Raw genomic sequence first — 13,691 nt, 5'->3', positions numbered from 1 at the left:
AAGAGAAAAGAAGAACTGGGGTGACATGATAGCAGTATTCCAGTATTTGAAGGGCTGCCACAAAGAAGAGGGGATCAACTTATTTTCCAAAGCACCAGAAGGCAGGACAAGAAACAATGGATGGAAACTAATCAAGGAGCGAAGTAACATGGAATTAAGGAGAAACTTCCCAATAGTGAGAACAATTAACCAGTGGAGCAGCTTTGCCTTCAAAAGTTATGGGTGCTTCATTACTGGAGGTTTTTTAAGAACAGACTGGACAGCCACTTGTCTGAAATGATACAGGGACTCCTGTTTGAGCAGGGGGCTGGACTAGAAGACCTCCAAGGTCCCTTCCAGCTCTATTCTGAATGAATGAATGTGGGGAGTTGAACACATTGATTATTCAAGAAAGGAGTAAAGGGAATTCTTGGAAAGAGAAAGGAAAAGCTGTTTTTGCTTGTTTCCCTGCCCTATGCCATCTTATCACAGCTCCCATTCATTTAACTGTACTTCCAACATTCCTTTGTAAAGCCAAATCAATTAGTTGTTAGAGAAACTTACAATGTATTGTGGTTCCTCATCCTCCATAAACCTGGCTTGCTTCAGGAATTCTGATACAAAGGCCATCTTGATTCAACTTTCTGCAAAGGGAAAAAAAAGATGGAACAGAATGAAGTGACAAACTGGTTCTCCCTTTTTTTCTTTCTTTTGCTTTTTTATTCTGTAGGGAAAAGGCCTTTCACCTGTTTCAAGCATTCTAAAAATCAGAAAAGTCAAAGAGGATTCCTCTCCCCCTTTCCGAAAGAGAAACCCAAATTCCAATACATCTGGAGGGCACCAGGTTGGGAAATAGAATTATTTACTGATTTATTCTGCCCTGTTACTGGAATTAGGAGAGGAATGACCAGGGGTTTAAAAAAGCTAATTGAAGCTATGCTTGTAGTGGATCTTAAGATCTTCTTGGTTTCAGCCATGAAGAATTCCATTAAGACATTAAGAACATACCATTTCATAATTTTTTCAAAAAAATGTTTTGCTTTAGCAAATTTTGCTGTTGTTTAAATTTAAATTTCCCCCAACACTCAACCTATCTAGGGCAACGATCAATGGCTCAAGACATGGCTTTTCCAGCAAGCGGGCCTGACCTAGGGAGGATTTTAGGTAGGGATTTTAGGTAGGGACGTTTTTAAAAAGTAATTTTAATGGGAACACAGCAATCAATATTTGGCTTTTAATTAGGTTTTAGTGGGGTTATTTTGTGTATTTTTGTATGATTTTTTTTTCGTATCCTGTATATTGTATTTGTGTTTTTAATATGCTGTGAACCGCCCTGAGTCCTACGGGAGAAGGGCGGTATACAAATTAAATTAACCTAACCTAACCTTAACCTAACCTTTTAGGATGTGCAGAATTATATTGCATTTCTGGTGGCATTTTGCCATCTATTTATTTACAAGACTTAAATGTCCACCTATCTCATACAGTGACTCTAGGTGGCTCACAACAATCCATAAGCCATAGTTAAAAACATATCCTTCCCCCAGGCACCAAACCAAACATCATCACAGGTCAACCCCCAATCCTAGCCCAATGCTTGGGGGAAAAGCCAGGTCTTCACAGTCCTCTGGAAGGCTAAAAGGGTTGGGTAACTTTGATTTCTGGTGGGAGACTGTTCCAAGGACCTGGAGTGGCCACCAAGAAGGCATGCCTCCAAGGTCCCAGCAAGGAGAACTTGAGCGCACTTACTCTATCTGACCTAGTAATGGCAGATACCCGCTGGGAGAGGCAGTCCTGCAAGTAACCTGGGCCTGTGCCATGTAGGGCATTAAAAGTAATAACTGGGACCTTAAATTGCCCCCAGAAAGCAACAGGAAGCCAGTATAGCTCATGCAATGGTGGTATGACTTGGGTGAACCACCGGCCATCTAAAACTTTATGTGTCGCTGCATTCTGAACCAGTTGCAGATTTCTGATGTCTTCAGGGCAGCCTGATTAGAGCACATTGCAGCAATCCAAATAGGTGATTAAGACAGGGGTGACTGTGAGAATGGTAGCTACATCCAGGAATGGGTGTAATTGGTGCAGAAGACAGATTTGGGCAAATGCCTCTTTAGCACTGATGATGTTACTTAGTTTGGGTACTAAAATGTCAAAACCAAGAGAGTACCATTCATTTCATTCATTCATTCAATCAATCATTCATTCATTCTCTAGCCATGACTGCCATCTCTTCTTCCAGGAGGAGCTGTGAGTCCAAGAGGAGTGCCAAATTGCTCACCAGATCTCTACAGGGGAGTGTTATCATGTCTAGAGTCAGAGATGTCAATCTCCTGATACCAGGGACCAAAACCTAAACCAGTCCATCTTGCCAGTGTTGCGTTCCAGCCAGCTTCTCCCCATTCATGCCCTTACAGCTCCAGACCCTAAACCAGTGCCTGAATAAAATCACGTGCTGGGCATGGGATGGAGACATATAATTGGTTAATATCCACATACTGATGATACCAAACCCCATGCCAGTGGATTACTCTCCCAGCAGCTTCATATGGATGTTAAATAGGAGGGGAGAGAGACTTGAGTCTTGAGGCACACCAAATAATGGGGCCTACAGCTGGACCTCTTCTCCCCCAATAGCACTGACAGGTACTGTCCACAGAAAAAGGAGATGAACCAGTACAAAATAGTGTCTCCCAGTCCCTGGAGCCAGTTCAGCAAAATACCAACTCCCTGCAACTCAACTTCACAAAGAGAGCTTGCATCTGGCTATGTCCAGGGCAGCTCTCCTAAAGGCCACTAGAGAATCCAGAATAACAACAGCCACCTCAGCAGCCCCGCCCCAGAGTCACAGCTGGTGCCACACTTGAAACCTGTGAGATATGTTTCTCAGAGAAGAAGACCCACATCTACTACCAACTAGATCTTGGTAATGCAGGCCAGATCACTTCTCTCATCCACAATTAGCTGAGATAAGCTTTATTGCAGGCCAACCTGGCATTAAGCAGGGGCAGCTGGAGTCCAGGGCCTCCAAGGCTGTGAAGACTTGGCTTTGGAGGCTGAGCACATGGGCCTGAAAGGCAATACAAGTGCTAGCTACCAGGTTGGCCTTCCCTGAGAATGGCCTGCCTGCCACCATATCTCCCTATCCCGTTACTACCTCAATTGTCAACCCCTGCCCACTGCCCTCCCAACTGCCCACTGCCTCTACTTCTGAAACAATCTCAGCTGGTAGAATTCCCAGATCTTTTCCTGCACACAAAGTCCAAAATTCAAGGTGATGTGTTCCCAGGACTGCCGCAGCATCCCAGCTGTCAGGGAGTATATTCTGGTCCTAATTCCAGGAGGAAAATAATGGAGATTTCCCAGTATGGCCGCTGATCCACATGATTGGTCAAGTGACAGCCACAAGATTTAGTCCCATTCCTGCTGATACTATGAGTATATTTATGTATTATAACTACACACACTAAGATCCAGCCAACTTGTACATTTCATGAACTGCTTTCTGGACCATTACAAACCTTTGAAATTGGCTGGAGAAACACTTTTGGGATTACAATTGAAACGATTGGGTAAAATAGGAGGCCCAATCTTAAACTGACTAAAATGAGCATAATTCGACAGACTGAAACTTACTTTAAGAAAATATGTCTAAGATTTCTACCTATTTACTCAGAAGTAACCCCTACTGAGTTTCATCTCATTAATAGGGGCATTTCAGATTCAGCTTGATATGCAAGTTCCTTCCAAATGAAGGGACAATTATTTTTTTCCTGTCATTGTGCAGGACTCCTTAACTCTCAGGTCACTTTTCTTTAATGGTCAAAAGCTGCAGAAACTGGAAAAACCCGTTCCCCCACCCCCACTCCTGAAAAAATCCATAACAAGGAAGAAGCAGCAGCATCCGCTTCTGAATATATTTATGAAAAATGAAAAAAAAAACAAATAACATTTTGCAGTTCTTACATTCCTATATTAAAAATAACTACCAACAAATTAAAACATAATTAAACTTAGTTGCCTTTTTGAAAAAAAAGTCCATATTTTATTCTTGGTGCGGCTGATGTTTGCAAAGGAATAAATATTTAACAATTGGGAAACAGTTAAGCAAGCTTTCCTTAACCACAGGGTGTTTTTTCTAAAAAAGTTTCCACATAAGAAAGACACTGGGCACATTTTTTCCCTCTTAACTCATACTTTGGTAGATAAAAATAATTCTGCTTTCCATGGTAACGGAAAAGAACAGGAAGAAAGAAAAAAAAAGCAGTTATTTAGCATTAAGCAACCGTTACAAATTTTAATTCTGTGCATAGTTTATGCAGTTTTAAACACTTTCTACTCCCTTGCTGGAAAATACAGGCAAGAGAATCAGATATAAACTTATATGCACATGAAATATATTTCATATATTTCTACATTGACTTACAAATAAGTCCAAGTCAGTAAATAATTTACTCCAGAGTAAATAAGCTATATTCTTCTAAAACCATTAATAAAGGACAAATATCAAAAGAGCCATACCTTTCCTCTTTCCAAAATTCAGAAGCAATATTTTCCAAGCTGGGAAGTGAGTCGGTGGAAAATGTAAGTTGTGGTTCCTACTTTTATAGACCCATCAGGAAGCCACACCTAGCAACCAGTGCTTGCTACTAAGAGCCCCGTGATTGGTTGCTCAGAAGGCTAAACACAGGACTTAGTCAAAAGACAAGCCTTTCAAACAAACTATCCACTCGCTTGTAGAAATTGATTTCTGAGCTAATGCAGAAGCTGCCGAAAGTCAGGGAATAAATGTTGTGTAATGTTCTTGGTGGTGCCTTGAAGGCAATGGCACTTAACTGTCGAAATGCCTTCATAAACTACTGCAATAGTCATGATTTATAATTCAATATATAGACAAATGTCTCCATAAGCTTCCTTTAAATTAGCCTATTCCAGGAGTCTTCAAACTTGGTCCTTTTATGACTTGTGGACTTCAACTCCCAGAATTCCTCAGCCAGGCATGCTGGCTGAGGAATTCTGGGAGTTGAAGTCCACAAGTCATAAAAGGGTCAAGTTTGAAGACCCCTGGCCTATTCTGTTACAAGTGATATTCAAGAGTATTTCAGGATGATCTCCCAGGCTCCGTGCTACGTAATATAAACTTTCATTTTTTTGGTATTTACTATCTGTATACAAATTGCAGTTGATTCAGTATAGAATTTATATTTCCATTCTCAAAGGAAGCTTTGGGCCATTCAAATCGTACCAACATATGATAATATGTGCCAGCATCGTTTCTACAGGGAGTCCCTGACTTACAACCAAAACTGGCACCAGAACTTCCGATGCTAAGCAACATGATTGTTAAGTGAGTTGTGCCCAATTTTATGATCTTTTTACCTTGGTTGTGGAGTGAATTTTCTTTATTAGAAGCCAGCTGGGAAGGTCACAAATGGAGATTACATGACTTCAGGGTGCTGCAACTGTCATAAATATGTAACGGTTGCCAAGTGCTGGAATTTAGATCAGGTGACCATTCAGATGCTGCAATGGTTGTAAGTTTGAGGGCCGGTCATAAATCACTTTTTCCAATATGTGATAACTTTGAACAGTTGCTAACGAATGGTTGTAAGTTGAGGACCGCATGTATTGAAAATGCTGGTTTTGCACAACAATTATATTAATACTGAGAAACTCTGAGGCTAAAACATAGGTGTAAAAATGCTGCGGGTTTTGTCCAGATCAGCTTTTCCCAATGGATATCCAACAATTACATAGGATTTCAACTTCCACAATCCCCACATGCCATAATCTTTAACCTGTAAAATATGAGGTTGATGGTCAATACATCTGAGATATAACAAGTTGGGGATGTTTGTCCAAGATCACACACCTATACCACCAAGACATCTTGGTATCTCACAAAACATCCAAGTATAGAACTTGGCCCCTTTTTCTTTTACCACTTTTTAGAAACAAGATGGGGTTTGTTGTTTTGTTTTACTGCTTTCTGTAAAATATGAAGTTAAAAATGTTTGAGCTACAAAACTGTAAACTGGAGAATGGTTGCTTAGGAGCTCCTAAACTAGTCAGTGAAATCTTACCCTATCCAATACAAGTGGAATAGAAAAGGCAAATCTGTAGCAAAAGCTGAGCTGATAATACTGTCACCAAAGGTCTAGGTCAGGGGTCTTCAAACTTGGCCCTTTTATGACCTGTGGACTTCAACTCCCAGAATTCCTCAGCCAGGCACACTGGCTGAGGAATTCTGGGAGTTGAAGTCTACAAGTCATAAAAGGGTCAAGTTTGAAGACCCCTGGTCTAGGTCAACTCACCATGGCCAACTCCCATGGGACAACAGTTACACTGATATAGAAGAAATGGTGGAATAAATCATCAAAGAAAGGATGCAAAATGAGGGAAGGAGAAGAAATGTGAGTAAAAAAAAATCAAAATTATTTTTTAAATTATTTTAAATAATTAAATTGAATTGTTGAATTGGCCCATGGCGAGTTGCCCCATTCTTCTGTCACCCCTCCTGCACCATTACAGGGAATATGGAGCACTGTAAGATTTTTCAGGGATAGGCAAAACCCCAGAAGCTTCTCTTTTTTAATTCTAATTTGCTGGCAACGGAGCTGAGGTAGGTGCATAGCTTTAAGGAAGACATGAACGTTTCACCCTAGGACCTAGGTCTCTTCAAGTGTTATCATTCATATGATTATAACAGTGCAATCTCTGACAGAAAGTCAACAGTCTTTGGACTGCAAGACCTCTGTCCTTGCTCCTCTTTTTAATGTTCCCAACAACCCTAGCCCTTCCATGTGAGCAAGTCATAATGTTTAAAGGATGAAGAATAGCTCAATACTTATTGATGTTTAATGAAAAGGCACAATTGTGCTAAACTGTAGCTGAAAAAATACCCTTCTCAATTGTCACTAGTTTTTAATGTGAAAGAAGTGGAAACTACATTCATAGAGAGTATAATTGTTGTATTAATGTAGATTGTTTCAAAATTGGTTTTGTTCATTGCACCAGAAGAGTGAAGTTTAATCCTTTTCTATCACCATGATTCTGCTCCAGGTTATTTGCTGGATGAGACACAGGTGGACTGATGCACATTTTCCATGTATGAGCAGGAACTGAGACAGCAGCAAAGANCTAAAAAAACAACAGAGCCACTTCCTGCTGTTCTGAAGTGAAAAGCATATCAGACCTGTAAGGCAAGTCCTAAAAATAAGCTTGACATCATTTAAAAAGAATATCATCACCTATTCATATACTACAGGAGAGAAAAATAAGACAGTCTGCCTTTTCCCTGGTGTGTGCCACAAGCTTCTACTTTTGGCATCGTGGCCCCATTTACCATCTCCAGAAATATGTAATGTGTTTATTTACAAATGTTATCTAAATTTAAATTAAAGTGGGTTCAATTTAAATGCATACATAAAAAGATCGGAGAAAGGCTGCCCATTCCAGGACTTACTAGTAAAATATCAGCTGTAGAATAGCGTGGGGAGAGCTAAAAAAAAACCCTATTGATTATGTTTTATAACTTTATAACGCTTTATAAAATCTTAGTAAGACCACACCTGGAGTACTGCATCCAGTTTTGGTCACCACATTACAAAAAAGATGTTGAAACTTTGGAAAAAGTGGGGAGAAGTGCAACTAAGATGATTAAAGGCCTGAAGACTAAACCATACAAAGAATGGTTGCAGAAATTAGATATGGCTAGTCAAGAGAAAAGAAGAACTGGGGTGACATGATAGCAGTATTCCAGTATTTGAAGGGCTGCCACAAAGAAGAGGGGATCAACTTATTTTCCAAAGCACCAGAAGGCAGGACAAGAAACAATAGATGGAAACTAATCAAGGAGTGAAGTAACATGGAATTAAGGAGAAACTTCCCAATAGTGAGAACAATTAACCAGTGGAGCAGCTTTGCCTTCAAAAGTTATGGGTGCTTCATTATTGGAGGTTTTTTAAGAACAGACTGGACAGCCACTTGTCTGAAATGATACAGGGACTCCTGTTTGAGCAGGGGGCTGGACTAGAAGACCTCCAAGGTCCCTTCCAGCTCTATTCTGAATGAATGAATGTGGGGAGTTGAACACATTGATTATTCAAGAAAGGAGTAAAGGGAATTCTTGGAAAGAGAAAGGAAAAGCTGTTTTTGGTTGTTTCCCTGCCCTATGCCATCTTATCACAGCTCCCATTCATTTAACTGTACTTCCAACATTCCTTTGTAAAGCCAAATTGATTAGTTGTTAGAGAAACTTACAATGTATTGTGGTTCCTCATCCTCCATAAACCTGGCTTGCTTCAGGAATTCTGATACAAAGGCCATCTTGATTCAACTTTCTGCAAAGGGAAAAAAAAGATGGAACAGAATGAAGTGACAAACTGGTTCTCCCTTTTTTTCTTTCTTTTGCTTTTTTATTCTGTAGGGAAAAGGCCTTTCACCTGTTTCAAGCATTCTAAAAATCAGAAAAGTCAAAGAGGATTCCTCTCCCCCTTTCCGAAAGAGAAACCCAAATTCCAATACATCTGGAGGGCACCAGGTTGGGAAATAGAATTATTTACTGATTTATACTGCCCTGTTACTGGAATTAGGAGAGGAATGACCAGGGGTTTAAAAAAGCTAATTGAAGCTATGCTTGTAGTGGATCTTAAGATCTTCTTGGTTTCAGCCATGAAGAATTCCATTAAGACATTAAGAACATACCATTTCATAATTTTTTCAGAAAAATGTTTTGCTTTAGCAAATTTTGCTGTTGTTTAAATTTAAATTTCCCCCAACACTCAACCTATCTAGGGCAACGATCAATGGCTCTTTTAGGATGTGCAGAATTATATTGCATTTCTGGTGGCATTTTGCCATCTATTTATTTACAAGACTTAAATGTCCACCTATCTCATACAGTGACTCTAGGTGGCTCACAACAATCCATAAGCCATAGTTAAAAACATACCCTTCCCCCAGGCACCAAACCAAACATCATCACAGGTCAACCCCCAATCCTAGCCCAATGCTTGGGGGAAAAGCCAGGTCTTCACAGTCCTCTGGAAGGCTAAAAGGGTTGGGTAACTTTGATTTCTGGTGGGAGACTGTTCCAAGGACCTGGAGTGGCCACCAAGAAGGCATGCCTCCAAGGTCCCAGCAAGGAGAACTTGAGCGCACTTACTCTATCTGACCTAGTAATGGCAGATACCCGCTGGGAGAAGCAGTACTGCAAGTAATCTGGGCCTGTGCCATGTAGGGCATTAAAAGTAATAACTGGGACCTTAAATTGCCCCCAGAAAGCAACAGGAAGCCAGTATAGCTCATGCAGTGGTGGTATGACTTGGGTGAACCACCGGCCATCTAAAACTGTATGTGTCACTGCATTCTGAACCAGTTGCAGATTTCTGACGTCTTCAGGGCAGCCTGATTAGAGCACATTGCAGTAATCCAAATAGGTGATTAAGACAGGGGTGACTGTGAGAATGGTAGCTACATCCAGGAATGGGTGTAATTGGTGCAGAAGACAGATTTGGGCAAATGCCTCTCTAGCACTGATGATGTTACTTAGTTTGGGTACTAAAATGTCAAAACCAAGACAGTATCATTCATTTCATTCATTCATTCAATCATTCATTCATTCTCTGGCCATGACTGCCATCTCTTCTTCCAGGAGGAGCTGTGAGCCCAAGAGGAGTGCCAAATTGCTCACCAGATCTCTACAGGGGAGTGTTATCATGTCTAGAGTCAGAGATGTCAATCTCCTGATACCAGGGACCAAAACCTAAACCAGTCCATCTTGCCAGTGTTGCGTTCCAGCCAGCTTCTCCCCATTCATGCCCTTACAGCTCCAGACCCTAAACCAGTGCCTGAATAAAATCACGTGTTGGGCATGGGATGGAGACATATAATTGGTTAATATCCACATACTGATGATACCAAACCCCATGCCAGTGGATTACTCTCCCAGCAGCTTCATATGGATGTTAAATAGGAGGGGAGAGAGACTTGAGTCTTGAGGCACACCAAATAATGGGGCCTACAGCTGGACCTCTTCTCCCCCAATAGCACTGACAGGTACTGTCCACAGAAAAAGGAGATGAACCAGTACAAAATAGTGTCTCCCAGTCCCTGGAGCCAGTTCAGCAAAATACCAACTCCCTGCAACTCAACTTCACAAAGAGAGCTTGCATCTGGCTATGTCCAGGGCAGCTCTCCTAAAGGCCACTAGAGAATCCAGAATAACAACAGCCACCTCAGCATCCCCGCCCCAGAGTCACAGCTGGTGCCACACTTGAAACCTGTGAGATATGTTTCTCAGAGAAGAAGACCCACATCTACTACCAACTAGATCTTGGTAATGCAGGCCAGGTCACTTCTCTCATCCATAATTAGCTGAGATAAGCTTTATTGCAGGCCAACCTGGCATTAAGCAGGGGCAGCTGGAGTCCAGGGCCTCCAAGGCTGTGAAGACTTGGCTTTGGAGGCTGAGCACATGGGCCTGAAAGGCAATACAAGTGCTAGCTACCAGGTTGGCCTTCCCTGAGAATGGCCTGCCTGCCACCATATCTCCCTATCCCATTACTACCTCAATTGTCAACCCCTGCCCACTGCCCTCCCAACTGCCCACTGCCTCTACTTCTGAAACAATCTCAGCTGGTAGAATTCCCAGATCTTTTCCTGCACACAAAGTCCAAAATTCAAGGTGATGTGTTCCCAGGACTGCCGCAGCATCCCAGCTGTCAGGGAGTATATTCTGGTCCTAATTCCAGGAGGAAAATAATGGAGATTTCCCAGTATGGCCGCTGATCCACATGATTGGTCAAGTGACAGCCACAAGATTTAGTCCCATTCCTGCTGATGCTATGAGTATATTTATGTATTATAACTACACACACTAAGATCCAGCCAACTTGTACATTTCATGAACTGCTTTCTGGACCATTACAAACCTTTGAAATTGGCTGGAGAAACACTTTTGGGATTACAATTGAAACGATTGGGTAAAATAGGAGGCCCAATCTTAAACTGACTAAAATGAGCATAATTCGACAGACTGAAACTTACTTTAAGAAAATATGTCTAAGATTTCTACCTATTTACTCAGAAGTAACCCCTGAGTTCCATCTCATTAATAGGGGCATTTCAGATTCAGCTTGATATGCAAGTTCCTTCCAAATGAAGGGACAATTATTTTTTTCCTGTCATTGTGCAGGACTCCTTAACTCTCAGGTCACTTTTCTTTAATGGTCAAAAGCTGCAGAAACTGGAAAAACCCGTTCCCCCACCCCCACTCCTAAAAAAATTCATAACAAGGAAGAAGCAGCAGCATCCGCGTCTGAATATATTTATGAAAAATGAAAAAAAAATGCAAATAACATTCTGCAGTTCTTACATTCCTATATTAAAAATAACTACCAACAAATTAAAACATAATTAAACTTAGTTGCCTTTTTGAAAAAAAAAGTCCATATTTTATTCTTGGTGCGGCTGATGTTTGCAAAGGAATAAATATTTAACAATTGGGAAACAGTTAAGCAAGCTTTCCTTAACCACAGGGTGTTTTTTCTAAAAAAGTTTCCACATAAGAAAGACACTGGGCACATTTTTTCCCTCTTAACTCATACTTTGGTAGATAAAAATAATTCTGCTTTCCATGGTAACGGAAAAGAACAGGAAGAAAGAAAAAAAAAGCAGTTATTTAGCATTAAGCAACCAACTGTTACAAATTTTAATTCTGTGCATAGTTTATGCAGTTTTAAACACTTTCTACTCCCTTGCTGGAAAATACAGGCAAGAGAATCAGATATAAACTTATATGCACATGAAATATATTTCATATATTTCTACATTGACTTACAAATAAGTCCAAGTCAGTAAATAATTTACTCCAGACTAAATAAGAAGCTATATTCTTCTAAAGCCATTAATAAAGGACAAATATCAAAAGAGCCATACCTTTCCTCTTTCCAAAATTCAGAAGCAATATTTTCCAAGCTGGGAAGTGAGTCGGTGGAAAATGTAAGTTGTGGTTCCTACTTTTATAGACCCATCAGGAAGCCACACCTAGCAACCAGTGCTTGCTACTAAGAGCCCCGTGATTGGTTGCTCAGAAGGCTAAACACAGGACTTAGTCAAAAGACAAGCCTTTCAAACAAACTATCCACTCGCTTGTAGAAATTGATTTCTGAGCTAATGCAGAAGCTGCCGAAAGTCAGGGAATAAATGTTGTGTAATGTTCTTGGTGGTGCCTTGAAGGCAATGGCACTTAACTGTCGAAATGCCTTCATAAGCTACTGCAATAGTCATGATTTATAATTCAATATATAGACAAATGTCTCCATAAGCTTCCTTTAAATTAGCCTATTCCAGGAGTCTTCAAACTTGGTCCTTTTATGACTTGTGGACTTCAACTCCCAGAATTCCTCAGCCAGGCATGCTGGCTGAGGAATTCTGGGAGTTGAAGTCCACAAGTCATAAAAGGGTCAGGTTTGAAGACCCCTGGCCTATTCTGTTACAAGTGATATTCAAGAGTATTTCAGGATGATCTCCCAAGCTCCGTACTAGGTAATATAAACTTTCATTTTTTTGGTATTTACTATCTGTATACAAATTGCAGTTGATTCAGTATAGAATTTATATTTCCATTCTCAAAGGAAGCTTTGGGCCATTCAAATCATACCAACATATGATAATATGTGCCAGCATCGTTTCTACAGGTAGTCCCTGACTTACAACCAAAACTGGCACCAGAACTTCCGATGCTAAGCAACATGATTGTTAAGTGAGTTGTGCCCAATTTTATGATCTTTTTACCTTGGTTGTGGAGTGAATTTTCTTTATTAGAAGCCAGCTGGGAAGGTCACAAATGGAGATTACATGACTTCAGGGTGCTGCAACTGTCATAAATATGTAACGGTTGCCAAGTGCTGGAATTTAGATCAGGTGACCATTCAGATGCTGCAATGGTTGTAAGTTTGAGGGCCGGTCATAAATCACTTTTTCCAATATGTGATAACTTTGAACAGTTGCTAACGAATGGTTGTAAGTTGAGGACCGCATGTATTGAAAATGCTGATTTTGCACAACAATTATATTAATACTGAGAAACTCTGAGGCCAAAACATAGGTGTAAAACTGCTGCAGGCTTTGTCCAGATCAGGTTTTCCCAATGGATATCCAACAATTACATAGGATTTCAACTTCCACAATCCCCACAATCTTTAACCTGTAAAATATGAGGTTGATGGTCAATACATCTGAGATATAACAAGTTGGGGATGTTTGTCCAAGATCACACACCTATACCACCAAGACATCTTGGTATCTCACAAAACATCCAAGTATAGAACTTGGCCCCTTTTTCTTTTACCACTTTTTAGAAACAAGATGGGGTTTGTTGTTTTATTTTACTGCTTTCTGTAAAATATGAAGTTAAAAATGTTTGAGCTACAAAACTGTAAACTGGAGAATGGTTGCTTAGGAGCTCCTAAACTAGTCAGTGAAATCTTACCCTATCCAATACAAGTGGAATAGAAAAGGCAAATCTGTAGCAAAAGCTGAGCTGATAATACTGTCATCAAAGGTCTAGATCAGGGGTCTTCAAACTTGGCCCTTTTATGACTTGTGGACTTCAACTCCCAGAATTCCTCAGCCAGTGTGCCTGGCTGAGGAATTCTGGGAGTTGAAGTCTACAAGTCATTAAAGGGTCAAGTTTGAAGACCCCTGGT

At 40.6% G+C, this 13,691-nt stretch overlaps 2 long non-coding RNA genes across 2 annotated transcripts; both read right to left on the bottom strand.

Moving 5' to 3' along the window:
• Nucleotides 1-543: 543 nt before the first annotated feature.
• On the bottom strand, nucleotides 544-4,617 carry LOC107299691. Its single transcript, XR_001549191.2, has 2 exons — nucleotides 4,501-4,617; nucleotides 544-623 (listed from the first exon to the last, which is right to left on the bottom strand). It is a non-coding gene; the product is annotated as an uncharacterized LOC107299691 (long non-coding RNA).
• Nucleotides 4,618-8,241: 3,624 nt separating this feature from the next.
• On the bottom strand, nucleotides 8,242-12,036 carry LOC107299693. Its single transcript, XR_001549192.2, has 2 exons — nucleotides 11,920-12,036; nucleotides 8,242-8,321 (listed from the first exon to the last, which is right to left on the bottom strand). It is a non-coding gene; the product is annotated as an uncharacterized LOC107299693 (long non-coding RNA).
• Between the last annotated feature and the right edge of the window lie 1,655 nt (nucleotides 12,037-13,691).

The sequence above is a fragment of the Protobothrops mucrosquamatus genome, unplaced genomic scaffold, assembly GCF_001527695.2.
Source record: "Protobothrops mucrosquamatus isolate PMUCROS unplaced genomic scaffold, P.Mucros_1.0 scaffold5293, whole genome shotgun sequence".
Lineage (NCBI taxonomy): Eukaryota > Metazoa > Chordata > Lepidosauria > Squamata > Viperidae > Protobothrops > Protobothrops mucrosquamatus.
Note: the sequence above shows the minus strand (reverse complement) of the source record. Positions and strands in the feature narration are given on the sequence as shown.